This window comes from Melanerpes formicivorus, unplaced genomic scaffold, assembly GCF_026170545.1.
Source record: "Melanerpes formicivorus ecotype bairdi unplaced genomic scaffold, bMelFor1.0.p_v2 SCAF_2, whole genome shotgun sequence".
Lineage (NCBI taxonomy): Eukaryota > Metazoa > Chordata > Aves > Piciformes > Picidae > Melanerpes > Melanerpes formicivorus.
In genome coordinates, this window is record NW_027142354.1 from 44,505,812 (window position 1) to 44,519,627 (window position 13,816).

Sequence of the window (13,816 nt, forward strand, 5' to 3'; positions counted from 1 at the left end):
TACAAGAGAAGAACAACTCGATTGTTAGTATAGTGTCATTTGTCCAGTGTAATTTTGAAGGTCAAGCCTTGGTCTTATGTTTATTGTCACACAATATGCTTCTTCAGATTAATACAAGTTTTGCTTGGAAGATTGTGCCAATATCCATCTTGTTCTACTCCTTACACTGATTCCTTTATCCAAGATGTCATTCTGGGTATGCTTTGACACTCCCAATATTGTAAATGTCTTTCAGCTGTGTGCATGTCACTGTCAGAATCCTTCTTTCTTGATCAGCTGATTTATCCACTCTTAAGTTCTGAATCTTGGTAGTTGCTGTCACTGTCTTTCTTATCTTAGCTCACCTTTTCCATGTATTCATAAACCTCATGGAAAGCTTCATGTATGGTGGGGATTATACTGAGAGCTACAAGTGAAAGTTTTTAGTTTGGTAGTTCCACTGGCAGTTGTAAAATGTAAAGAAATGTCTAATATTAAGAAAAATTAAACATGTTCAATATCAGTAGTAATTTTTTCCTGTATTCCATGTGAAAAAGTGAAAATTATCTGCTGGCTGGAAACAAGTTTACATTTCACATGTACTAAACAGTAAGTGCTCGATTGCAGGATGACTTAGCTCAGCAAAACTTGGCCTTCTCAAATACATCAAAATCAATTCAGTTTAAGTATGCCCATCATGGAATAATTGGTCTAGCAGAGTATTGTACCTTTTTTTGATTACTTCAAGTAGAATGCTGTGTTTTAAAGATGGCAGTTTAAGGCAACGTATTAGCTGTCATAATAGTAGTCTTTCAAATTATGTGGTTACAGAACCACAAAAACTTTTTATAAGTGATATTCCATTTGATTTTATAGCGATATCCAATTGTGTCTTGGAGTTTTTCTGTCCTTAAGATGGGCATTTGAAGAGTATTGAAGCAAAGCTAAAATAGTGCTTAATCTCTGTGGGAAACCATTACCTTTTTTAAAAATACTGACAATATGCTAAAAGTTTAATGCACAAAAAGTGATCATCTGGATGACATTCCTCCTTAAATATAATCTTACCACATGGCTTAAGAGGTGGGGAGGTTACTATTAGTCAGAAAGCTGCTTCTTTGAGGGCTTTGAGATTTTAATAGTTCTGCTAACTTTGATGCAATTCTGTTTTGTCAGTAATTTTAAAATCAAGATGGTAAATATTGATTTTGTAAGGATTGTCAACTAAGTGTGTGTTTAAATTCTTACAAACACAAAACTGAAGTGTATAAGACATTATTCCCAATGTCTGCTTCAAGCACTGAATTCGTAAAGTAGGTTCTTAATAATATGAGGAAAGATATATCACAGCTATAATGCTGTGTCTTCCAAAGTTAATGAACAGTTACAATTTTCATAATGAAAAATTAAAATAAGGTTAAAGTGGTTTATAAGACTGCCTACAGATGTAACAGCAGTCTCATTAGAAGAAAGAACATTAAATTTGAGGAACTTGGAAATGTATATTATCTAGTATTGATAGAGGACTACAATCCTGTACTTGTATTCGAATGTGAATGATTCAACTGGAACACAGCAGAGAAAAATGAAATGTTATTTGCTCTCTGGAATCACTGTGTACACAACAGATTGTGGGTTTAGATGTCCTCAGTACTTGAGTTATGTGAGTCTCTCTTGTTGATTCAGTGCAACAATCTCTCATCTGTGTTTGCCGGGTTCTTTACCATTTCTTAAGTAAAATGAACCTTTGTGCTTATTTTTTACTGTTAACAAACTGTAGTGAAGCATTGGTTACTGTGCCTTGGCTCTTTTGGGCTAATTGCAACACAGTGGCAAAGGTGAGGATCTGGCTTAATGTATTAAGATCTTTTTGAATGCCCACTACCCACATCTGTTTGCTTTTGAGAGGCTATTGCACAAGTAAGGCTTAGCTTGAGCTGTAGAATTGATCCTTAAGAAAAACGTGTAACTGCTGTGATGATGGTCAGCTTCAAACCACAAGAAGCTGCTGTGACGTGTTCTCCCTGTCCTTGCAGTGCCCTGGGTATCAGTGCAGGGGTGGGATGTGTGTTGCACGGTTGCAAGCTGGGAAACTGCCTTCTCTTCCCACGAGGGTTTGCCCAGGTGGGTGGTTGTCTAGACTCTGTTGCATGTAGGGAAGCTTTAAGAGGTTGACAGCATCGAAACTGAGATGAGTGCTGTAATGCTGCAGTTCCCTGAACTCGTTTTTTCATTTTGTGTAATCCAGAATGACTGTAATTGAGAGTGTATTTGGAATAAGCAGGCTTTGTGGTTATCAAATATGTCAGCTTTGCTTTTTGTGTTTATATGTCGGCTTTGTAACTCTTATAAGCTGTTATTGCATGACAGACTCCTTCATCTTCAATTCAGTCTCTTAAATTCATCTTCTTCCTTCAGTTTTTGACAGCGTAACAATGTTTTACCTTGATCCGAGTATATCTATCCCACACAGGGGACTTTCTGTGTGGCATTTGCTTTCTGGACATCACTGCAGTAGGCAGAACAGTCCCTGTTAATAAAAGTCCTCTGAAGTATTGGTTTAGAGTGAATTTTCTGTTATCTGTGTGTTTACTCATTATTTCTATAGCTTGCAAAAATGTAACGGGATAGGATTAATCCAGTTTATATCTAGTATCTGGTTTACTGCTGAGGATCTTAAAATCCTGTTTAAGAAAATGTGTACCAAACAGAAAAATAATTCACAAGTGTGGCAATCTTATCTTCTTACCATGCAGATGTGATACTTATAAAACAGAAACTTTGGCATTCCAAAACATGATGGTTACTGTAGAACAAGATGGAGTATGTGCGCGTAGAAGCAACTTAGTATAAACAAAATTACTTGGCAATTAAAGAAACCCAAAATTAAGAGGTGATTTTCACAGTTGTAATACTGTGTTGTAAAATATACCAATATGGTTTAATGGTACTGATTCAGTTATCAAATCTAAAGTATGAATTTGCTCAGCTATGGAACAGTGGATTGGGAGAATAGGAATTTAATTTGGATTCAAATTTGTTTTCCTGAAAATTGTAATTGCCCTAACATGTAGTGATTTTGAGTGCTGTTCTAAGAACATGTTATTAGCCCAGCATCACTACTTTTGTGTTGTAGGTTCTCCAGCCCTCTGATCACCTTTATGGCCCTCCTCTGGACCCGTTCCAGCAGTTCCATGTCCCTTTTATGCTGGTGCCACCAGAGCTGGATGCATTGGGGGTCTCCAGGTGGGGTCTCACCAAAACAGCTCACACTGTTTTTGATGCAGCCCAGGACATGGTTGCCTTCTGGGCTGCCAGTGGCCATTGTTGGCTCTTGGTGAGCTTTTCGTCAACTAAGAGACAGAGCTCTCAAATCACTCCTTGCCCAGCCTATATTTGTGCTTGTGATTGTCCTAATGCAGGTGTGGTACCTTGCACTTGGTGGTGGAGTCACCATCCCAGAAGGTGTTTAAATGATGTGTGGATCTGGTGGTTAATGACATGGCTTAGTGGTGAGTGTACAATGCTTGGTGAAAGGTTGGACTACATAATCTTGAAGGTCCACTCCAACCAAAGGTATTCTGTGACATATCTGAAAGACCTTTATCACTTCAGCTTTCAAGAAAGAGGGTGAAGCTGAGATAAATCTCTGCATAAACTTTACCTTCCTATAGACTTTTAATAAAATGGTATTTTTCTGTTGTCAGTACCTATGAGAAGAGAGTATTGTGGTTTAATTCTGCATGTGATCTTTGGCAGCTGTAAACCTCCCCCCAAAACCAAAGGAAATCTGTTAGCTGTTGGAGCAGCTGAAGTAATAAGTAGACCCTGTTGCGTAGGAGGACAAACTGTGTAACCTCATCTTTTAACTTCCTCCTGTTCTACTTAAAAACATCTCTGCATGGACTATCTTAAATTTCTGATGACACAAGGTTGTCAATTAACATACAGCAAAATCTGAAATGCAGATGAGGGGAGAGAGGGCACTTGTGGAAAGTGGCTTCTTGTCTTACTGTCAAGGAGACTGTTATGCGTGAAGCTCTATATTTCTGCTGAAATTTAGATATTTTTGGATATGCAGGTGGTAGAGTGTGTCTGACAAATTTTCTAGTTCTTTTTTTCTCTCAAGGAATTCTTTGCAAGTACCTTTAGATTTTTGGAAAAGTATTTTGAATACATTTGTTGGTTTTTTTCTTTTTTTTCTCTGCATTCACCAATAAATTACATGGTTTTGTCACATTGATTGTCCTTTCTTAACGGCTCCTAACCTGTGCAGAATGATACTGGTAAATAAATCCCAGGAAAAACAAAATTCTAATGAAGCTGAGAGAAGTGGCAGTACCTTCAGTGTTGAAAAGACCAAGTAAATTTTATGATGTGAGGATTGATATGGATAAGACAAAGGAGGTTTATATGGCTAGGCAGGTGTAATGCTGGAAGAGGGATAAAGAACGTATCCGTATGGGCTTTAGGGTGATAACTCTGGATAGAAGCAGCAAGAAAAGAAAGCACGAGCAGAAGTTTTGAAGCTAGCTCCTATCTGGAAGGTCTTAGCAATAAAATGGCCATCCCAGCCATGGTGAGAACTGTAAATATGGCTTTGCAAAATGGCCTTGAAGAGAAGGTAAAAGGAAAAGCATGTGTAGGATAGTATCAATTGACATTGCTTTGTGCAGCTTGGGAGCATCATCTGCTAGGGATGTTAGCAGACTGGGTTTTGTTTCTTGCCTCCATAGTTGAATTGCTGTGGACAGCATCAAAAGAGATCTGTGGGGAGCCAATGGCATGGCTGTAGATGGAGGCAGTATCCTAAAGCTCATCAGCTTCCATGTACTTTCAGTACCACAGGCAGTTCCTGCTTTAACCTTGCTTACCTTCACACTCCTGTTGGGTCCTCTTCTTCCAATATCTGCAGTGTGTTTGCATTTTGGGAAATGGAAGCCAGGAAAACAGTTTGTGTGTTCTACAACCTGGGAGGCATTGTCTGACAATGTCAGAACGATGGAAAGGGAAGCTGTGTTCCTCAAGGTTTACATTGACCAAGCCCCCAAGAAGTAATGAGCAGTGGTGGCAGCAAATGTAATGGATGTTCATACTAGTAATTTTTTTCTTTGCTGTTGTTGCTTAGTGCATATGGTACAGCTGATGCTTAAAGATGGCTGAAATATATGTGGTTGGCTTTATTTATCTGAAAGTGATGTGACTGAACTGCATTTAGCATTCCATCCTTTCTTCTTCAGCTTGTGAGTTTAATTTAAAAAAAGATCATGAGCTTTTCCAAATAATCTTACTGCCAGCTCTCTTAAATTGCCATTTGGCTTTTTGTATTAATTTGGTAAAAATAGTGCAAAATGCCTTTCCTAAAACCTCAAGAAATTTTCTCCTGGCACAGAGCCTTTTTAGTAATTCCTGGGGTCAGTGGTGTAGCCTAGATACTTCTTAAAGGACAAGTATAAATCAAGGCTTGAGGGGAAAAAGCCTGTTAAATTCATATTGCCATGTTGTTGTTTAATGTTTCAAACCCACAGACTGGCTGAAGTGGTGCAACTGTCTTGCTCTGAAATGCAGCAATGGTCATGTCCATATCTATATGGAATTCCTAATGCGCAAGATTTCAAAATAACCTTATGTTACACATACAATTGTCAGAATAAAACATGGTTTTTACCATGGCAGGCCTAAAAGTGAAAGAGTGCTCTAACAGATAATAGCTAGAGAAAGCGTTTTCTGGATGAGGAGGGATGCCAATGGATTGACCGGAATCCACAGCGTGTGCAGTGGCATGTTGAGACCAGTTTTGCAGGTGTGAATGGCAGGGTGCCTTGGTGTGGGCTGTGGGACAGGCAGCCTGGAAAGCTGTTCCACCTAAGTAGAGCTGAGTAAAAAAGCTTTCCTTATTTAGATTATTGAGAATATAGGAGGAATGTTGAACTTCGAGCAGAATCAAATGTTTTCCTAGCAATGTGATTTTTCCAGTTTTTGTTAAGCAGCAATATAGAATATTGAGGAATTTAACTGTTACAACAGTTTGAAGTAGGTGTGATGATTCCACCTTCCAAAGTCACTGTGTGTTTATTTTTGTTGCATAGCCATAACTAAGAGTGCAAGGCTCATAAGTGGCATGCTGAAATGCTAATGCATCAATATGGTCTGAATGGACAAGTAGATCTAAAGTTGCCCACTGGGACAACATCAGTTTGAAAACAAGTTTGTTGGTTTTGTAGCCAGATGAAGTTTCGGTACATCCTCCTGAGAGGTGAAAACGCCATGGTATTTATATTATTTGAGGAGTTTCCAGAACAAATCACAGTAAGACTTTTAAAAGCAATTTGGATCAAAAAGTAAGTTGGAGACTGAGGAAAAAAAAACCATACATAAAGCAATAGATCACAAAACAATGAACACTCAAAATGCTGTATATAATGCTGGAACGTGTGCAGAGTAGGGCAACAAAGTTGGTGAGGGGTTTGGAACACAAGCCCTATGAGGAGAGGCTGAGGGAGCTGGGGTTGCTTAGCCTGGAGAGGAGGAGACTCAGGGGTGACCTTATTGCTGTCTACAACTACCTGAAGGGAGGTTGTAGCCAGGTGGAGGCTGGTCTCTTCTCCCAGGCAACCAGCACCAGAATGAGAGGACACAGTCTCAAGCTGCGCCAGGGGAGATTTAGGCTGGATGTTAGGAAGAAGTTCTACACAGAGAGAGTGATTGCCCATTGGAATGGGCTGCCCGGGGAGGTGGTGGAGTCACCATCATTGGAAGGTGTTCAGGAGGAGACTTGATAGGGTGCTTGGTTGCATGGTTTAGTTGATTATGTGGGTTGGATGATAGGTTGGACACAATGATCTTGAAGGTCTCTTCCAACCTGGTCTGGTCTATTCTATTCTATAATTTTGCATCAATATTTTCTCAAAGGTCCAGTCTCTTTTAATTCAATTCATGACCTAGAAGCATGTTGTTCTTTGGCAGGATAAGGTTTTCCATATCACCTTGCATACTTGACAGAGTTTGAAGTTTGTATTTATTGGCTTAATTTCCAATTGTGTTTAAAATTCAGTGTGAATTTACATATAGTGGTAAAATTAATTTTCATGTTGCCTACGAGAGCACTGTTGGGAGTGGAGAATTGTGTGGGTTAGTGGACAAATTTGGGTTTTTATCCCCCCAAAAAATGTAATTTATGAAGTACATGTTTAAGGATATTTTCTGGAGAACTTCTGTTGTAGATCTAAATTAATACAGCACTAAGAATGAAAAAAAATGTTGAGGTACCTGAGTTTGAGGCAGTGTCAGTATATGGGTAATTATTAGGTGCTCTTCTTGGGTAATGCTGAGCTCAACAAGTGACTTACACAGATTTGGAGTTGTTTTTGTCACAGTATCATAGTATCAGTCAGGGTTGGAAGGGACCACAAGGATCATCTAGTTCCAACCCCCCTGCCATGGGCAGAGACACCCCACACTAGATCAGGCTGGCCAGAGCCTCGTCCAGCCTGGGCTTAAACACCTCCAGGGACAGCACCCCAACCACCTCCCTGGACAACCCATTCCAGGGCTTCACCACTCCCATGGTGAAGAACTTCCTCCTCACATCAGCCTGAATCTCCCCACCTCCAGCTTCATTCCATTCCCCCTAGTCCTATTACTACCTGAGATCCTGAGAAGTCCCTCCCCAGCCCTCCTGTAGGCCCCCTTCAGATACTGGAAGGCCACAATTAGGTCACCTCGGAGCCTTCTCTTCTCCAAACTGAACAGCCCCAACTCCTTCAGTCTGTCCTCATAGGAGAGGTGCTTCAGCCCTCTGATTATCCTTGTGGCCCTCCTCTGGACACGTTCCAGCACCTCCATATCCCTCTTGTCATAGGGGCTCCAGAACTGGAGGCAGTACTCCAGGTGGGGTCTCACCAGGGCTGAGTAGAGGGGAAGAATCACCTCTCTTGACCTGCTGGCCACATTTCTTTTGAAGCAGCCCAGGATCTGATTGGCTTTGCGGGCTGCAAGTGCACATTGAGAGCTCATGTTGAGCTTTTTGTCCACCAGCACCCCCAAGTCTCTCTCCTCAGGGCTGCTTTCCAGCCAGTCACTGCCCATGTCATCTTTCCCTGCCTAAATTTTTTTCCCCCACAGTCCATATTTTACATTTTTGTGACTGAACTCAGTGAAAATTCAGAGCTTGAGGTACCCTGCTGCTGCAGGGCCTGTAGCTAAACTGCTGCCTTTCATATATATATATATATATATATATATTTTATATATTTTCTTCTTTTTATAACCTTTAATAATCAGATGTGGTATATCAGAGTTAACTTTAAAAAGCAGCCATTTTAATTTGTATAGTTTTCATTATTCCATCATTAATGCTTGCTTAGGGTTTTGTGACTGCTTGGCCACTGCTGTTTGTCTTGTATTTAAATGTTCTCTTCGCTTTATAGTTCTCCTGTGCTGGGCAACTGAGTGTAGAGCAACTGTCACTTTGCTCATAGGAAGTGAAATTTCATGTCAGCAGGGCAGTCATGTGCTAAGCTTGGTTTCAGTCGTTCTAGACAAATGTAGTATATTATTGTCCTAGGTAGTATGCAAACTTTTTAATTGAAGTTATTAATAATGGAACTGTAAGATGCAGAGAATGTTTGTTTTTATCTGAATTAGGATTTTTACATGCTAAGAGGAATTTTTCATTTACAGGTTCTCAAAGTATGGCCTTATAAAGCAACAAAATGCATTCATATCATAACTTTATTTCTATAATTGTGTGTTTGTTTTTTCTCTTTAGAAAGTAAATAGGATGGTACTTTTTAACAATAAGCATTTATTTACTTAGAATATAAATTTTACTTTCAGTTCTTTGATTGGAAAAGAGAAAGGCAAACCTATTATTCTGAATGATAAAATTATTCAGTACTGCTTTTATTAAGCAGTAGATAATCCAGGGCACCTTAGTGGAATTCTTTTAACAGGCCTCTAAATGGTGTTATCTTGATGTGCATGTTAATCCATAGTGAAAGGTGGTAAATGAGAAGAGTTACTCAAGATTGAAAGTCTAAGGAAAACAGCTTGAAATGCATCTACTTCATCTTTTATGGAGCTGAAAGCAATATAGCATAGAAGAAGACAAAGACTCAGCTGAATGCTTAGAAGTGAAAAATGTATACATTTTAACTAATTCATAGGCTTTTTCCCGAAGGGAACAGAAGCTTAGATTATGTATGTCACTCTGATCTACCAAATCCTATTGAAATAATTATGAGATGGTTGGATGTTGTTATTTTTTGGTCTTGCTCTAACTCACGTGTTACAGTAGTGCAATAAATTATGTTGGTTCATTCCCATTTTACAAACAAAGTGTGTGAAAAAAAAAGATTAAATGAGTTGCTTAGTGGCATGAATAACATTGTGAGCAGAAAAAGGAGCAAAAAAAGTATTTGCACTTAAATTAGTAATACATTTTTATTTGTATTACTTAATATTTACACTGTGCTTTTTTTGCCTCACTTATCTATTGACTGTTTAGCCTATACTCTTAATTAATCAAAAATTATTTTGATTCTGATTAGTTACTTTGATTCTCTGATCAGTGAAACTTCAAACGATCCCTAACAAGAGACAATTTCACTTGAGCTAATTCCATGTGTCTTGCCTTCTCCAATTTTCTGGTGTTTCTGGCAAATACTTGCTGCCTTTATCCATTACAGAAATGTAATAAGCATTTAGAAAAATAAAGCTTAGGGTACTTTATGTGTTGTTACAAAATAGAATTGAAAAATATGAAGATGAAGTCAAAGACATGGTTTTACTAGGCTTTATTAAGTTATGCTCATGCTCAAGCAGTTTGACAGCTTTATTCACATCAGGTTTTTTAATAAAGATGCCTGATGCTGCTGGACTGAGGAGAACAAAAGATAGTCAAAGAAAGAGGAAAGGTAGGCTTCAAGAGAGACAATAGTGGAGGCTGAGTGAAGACTATCACACCTTAGAGATGAATGGTAATATTGAAGGTAAAAATTAAAGGAAGAATGTTGTGGTATAGATGTTCAATTCACCCCAAGCACAGCTTCCAGGACAAGATGTGAGCAGGCAAAGAAGTTTATTACATTGTACAGAAAAGTTATATAATCTATCAGGAGGCACATGTGTCACATCTTCATTGGTTATTTTCTACTGCCACGCGTGTAATTAAGGCATACAATAGGCTAAAATAACAAAACAATATTTTAACACATCCAACCAAATTCTGCCTAATTTCTCTCCTTCAGTTGCAAGATGTTTGCATTCTTTTCTGAGTCGAAGACTAAACATTACCTTCTCTAATTTGAACGAAGACAAATATTCCACATAGCCTTCCAAAGCTAACCGAAAACAGCCTTCTCCTACTTCTCCCCCTTTTTCTATAGTGATCGACCTTTCTAACATTCTTTGCATACATAGAAGCAAGCAAAGCAAAATTAACTATACAGCAAAAGGAAAAGTTCTATAACATAGCATGTCTAACAGACTGATGTAATCCAGAAAAGATATAATACTCAGAGCTGTACCGATTAACTCATTCTAACACAACTGTCATCATATATGGTTAAAGATGTATGAAAACAGCCTTCTGCTACAGAAGAAGAGAAAAAAGAGCTGAATTTGCCAAAATTTTTAGAAGTTGTCTCATTCTGACTGGTAAGTGGGAATAAGGTCTCAGAAGTCAGTGTTAACCATGTCATGCATCGTGAATCAAAGTTCATTTTTTCACTGTGTTGACTCCTCAAAAAACGCAAATACTTAATTTAAGACTAATTTCACCTCGATGGATAAACCCAGTATTCACTTTGCAGGATCTTTTTGAGAGATAGGGTTTTTTTTGCTGCTTGTCAGAGTGATACTCTAAATTAGAATTGACCACAGTCTCCATTTTTGTAATACTTTCTTATTTATTAGTGCCCTGTGGTGTGAGGATATCTAATAAAGAATCAGTTTTCCATTGGGAAGACCCAGCAGACAAAATGCAGCCCCTGAACTCTGAGTATGGATGTCCTTGCATCACAAGAAAAAAGACAATGCTTAGCATGGCATGGATGTCACCTCTCACATTTGAAAGCACAAGTATTTCAGTCACTTTCTTGGTCTAAACCTGAGGGATTTTTGTTATTCTAGCAAATGAGTGCTTTTGTGTTTGATGTTCAGAAGGAAAATTGGATTTTGAGTATGTTGTTGTGGTCACTTGATTCTTTGCAGTACCGTTGCTGATAACAACTTATATTGCTTGTGCCAATATAGTTTGCAGTCATGTGCAATATTTAGCATTTATCAAAAAAATGAAGAAGCTAAGGCTTCCAGACTGCCTTATTCAGATTATTCTATCCTTCTAAGTAATGCATTGCATTCATTAAAATTCTGAAACATGGTGAGTTTCTGTGTTTTTGAACTTCTGGGTACATCTTGCTGTCAAAAATAAAGACTACTTTTAGAGAATTATCTAGCCAGACTTGACTTAAACTAGAAAGTTAAAATGCAGGGTTTGAGTTGTTGCTGTTGTACTTGGCCAATAATATTTCTAAGTATTCAAGCAGATGCTGGTTTAAGAGCTCTCTTTTCCTATTTGTAACATGGTGGGTAACGGTATGAGTCCTCTATATGATGTTTCAGTATATTTGCAAAGCATGATGTAGCTTTAATATTGGCAGTTCTAAACAGAAATGTATAGATTGTGTGTGTGGTGGCAACCCTCATCTGTCCATGGAGAACAGGACTTTCTTTATCCACCCATTTATATTGTGAAAGGAAGAAAATATGAATTACCATCTGATAACTGCAAAATGCGTAGTTAATCTGAGTAAAAACTAACCTAATGGACTAGGTATGGGTTTGATTTGTTGTCGTTGTTGTTTTTGTATGCCGAGGTTTATTTTCATTCTAAAGCAGGTGGACAGGTTTACAAAGTGCTTGGTAATGTTCCTCCCCAACTTGAGAAAATGGCAGGTAAATGGCAATAGAAATTACTTTAGATTTTGTTTTGGTTTTGTATGAGTGTAATTCACATTGCTAAGTCCCTGTAAACTCCCATGATATTTTGCGGTCTAATGTTATGTAGATATTGATGCATAGACCAATACTAGCCTCCATTTTTTTCATAATGGAAAAACGTTTGGGGAGATAAAACTATAAGCTGGAATAGATCAAGCAATGGCAAATGAGAATTTTGTTTCCTAGCTGTTTCACCTCCCTTTCCCCTTCTAAGCCTCATCAATCAGTTAGAGGTGGCTTGAAAGTAGAATATGGTTCATTGATAGGCAGGTTTTTGTGGAATTTATGGAGGGAAACTGAAAATGTGCTCCAGTAAGAGAGAAAGAACATGGGAAGTAAGGGCAGTAGACAGAATTGTAGGAGTAGACATGTCTTTACTTGCAGATTTCAATTCTACTGCACATGAATTAATAGCTCTTTACCATGCAAACTGGACTCACCAAACAAGTGGGTAACAACTCCAAAGGCAAAAGATCTAATCTGACAGATATAGTCTCTGTAGGCATACAGAGAAATATGTGCATTACTATAAGGAATAGAACTAATTCATGGTCTGCCTTGGTAAGTCAACAGTCTATTGGGGTTAATTTTTGACACTCAAAATGAATGCTGTGCTGTCAGCACTGTTGCTTATTGTACTGCAGTCACAAGGGTTATTTCCAAACGGAATTTAACTTAAAAATAAGAAAGCCATTCTTGAGGTCAGCTTAATGAAACAAAGCAGCTATCACGCTCTTGAATTCCATAGTATTACCTATAGTTCTACTAGAAAAAACTCCTAGAATCCAAATAATTTCACATTGGTGAAACCTCTACCACTGAAGCTTGACTAGTAAACTCATAACACTTTAATTTTTTTTACCTATGGTGTTCTGGTTGCCTGGCTTTATAGCTGAAGTAAGGCAAGAGTCCAGGTAATCTATATTGACTATAACTGAATCATGAAAATGAGATGAGGGCAATTTACCCCTATATGCTTGTTCTTTTTAATTATTCTATTAAGAAATTGCATGGTGCATTTTCTCTCTGTGCTTTCTTTTTGCAGCATGTTTTCCCTGTGCTTTTCCATATTTAGAACATGTTTGAGTTTGAAATGGGAGCCTAAAGGTTTTTCTGACGAATTGCTGAGGTCTATTAATTTGTATGGTTGATAATTTGTATGGTTGGTTTGTGCTCTCCCTAGGAAAGCTGAATGTGCTGGTGCATGCTTTGGTTGTGTTGGAAATGCAGTTATATTTTAAAGTGATGCCTAGTCCCTGTAATATTTTTTCTATCTGTGTCAATGTCTTTGGAAGATTGAGTCTCTGTAAGGTTGAAAGGAGTCACTTTAGGAAATAAAAATAAATTGTATGTAAGAAGTTTGCAAGGGGAAGCTTCAGTGACTGGCAAAGGCTGCTCCAGGAGTACTGAGGGGAGGAGAGGAGCTCTTTAATACTGACTTTTCCTGTAGCCTGTCAATTTATTCATGCAGTGGACCTTGCAAGCCCAATTCACAGATGCTATTTTCTGCTCCTCACTGAATAAAACTCAGTGCTGGGCCCTGAGTGTAAAGATTAATTAGTCAGTGAGTGTTAAAGGTCTGTTAGAGCCATTATGGTGAATGTCCACAGAGACAAATAGGGGCTATAAAACATTGTGTTTGAAACCTAATTTTACATGTGTATTTTTCATTAATAATAATGATGGTAGTAATAACTATAGTCTTTTCATCCTGAGAGCTCTCAAAGGACTAAGTGCATAGTGCAGTGCATACTGTGTAGGAAGGATCGTGCTTTCCATCACTTGAAATGCAGTCTTTTGGAAGGCGTCCTTCAAGTTATGCTGAGCTCAGGCT

At 38.3% G+C, this 13,816-nt stretch overlaps 1 protein-coding gene across 14 annotated transcripts in view; it reads left to right on the forward strand.

The window, feature by feature from the left end:
• The window catches only part of TENM2 (teneurin transmembrane protein 2), a 686,412-nt gene that overhangs the window by 161,107 nt on the left and 511,489 nt on the right, over positions 1–13,816 (forward strand). The window lies entirely within an intron of this gene.